Here is a 365-nt window from a genome sequence, read left to right on the forward strand (position 1 = left end):
ATCTGTATATCTTCTTTGGACAAATGTCTATTTAGGTCTTCTGCCCATTTTTGGATTGGGTTGTTGGTTTTTTTGATATTGAGCTGCTTGTAAATTCAGGTGTTTTCTTTATGTTTATATATCAGTCTATTGGTTTTTAGCACCATTGGCAACCAAGGCTCCTCTCCTTTCTTCCTGAGCTTCAAGGACCTCATTTAGTAGCTGACAACTCCCTGGGTACCACTGTCTGGCTCGCTTGTATAATCTAAGGAAATTTTATCGACCTCATAGTGCACACTGAGCATTATGGGAGCAGGCGGTTCAGCATCTCAAGCACAGCTCTAAGGAGAAAGCATTCACAAAGATTTATAGAGGCCACTGTCCAT

Source organism: Physeter macrocephalus, chromosome 1, assembly GCF_002837175.3.
Source record: "Physeter macrocephalus isolate SW-GA chromosome 1, ASM283717v5, whole genome shotgun sequence".
Classification (NCBI taxonomy): domain Eukaryota; kingdom Metazoa; phylum Chordata; class Mammalia; order Artiodactyla; family Physeteridae; genus Physeter; species Physeter macrocephalus.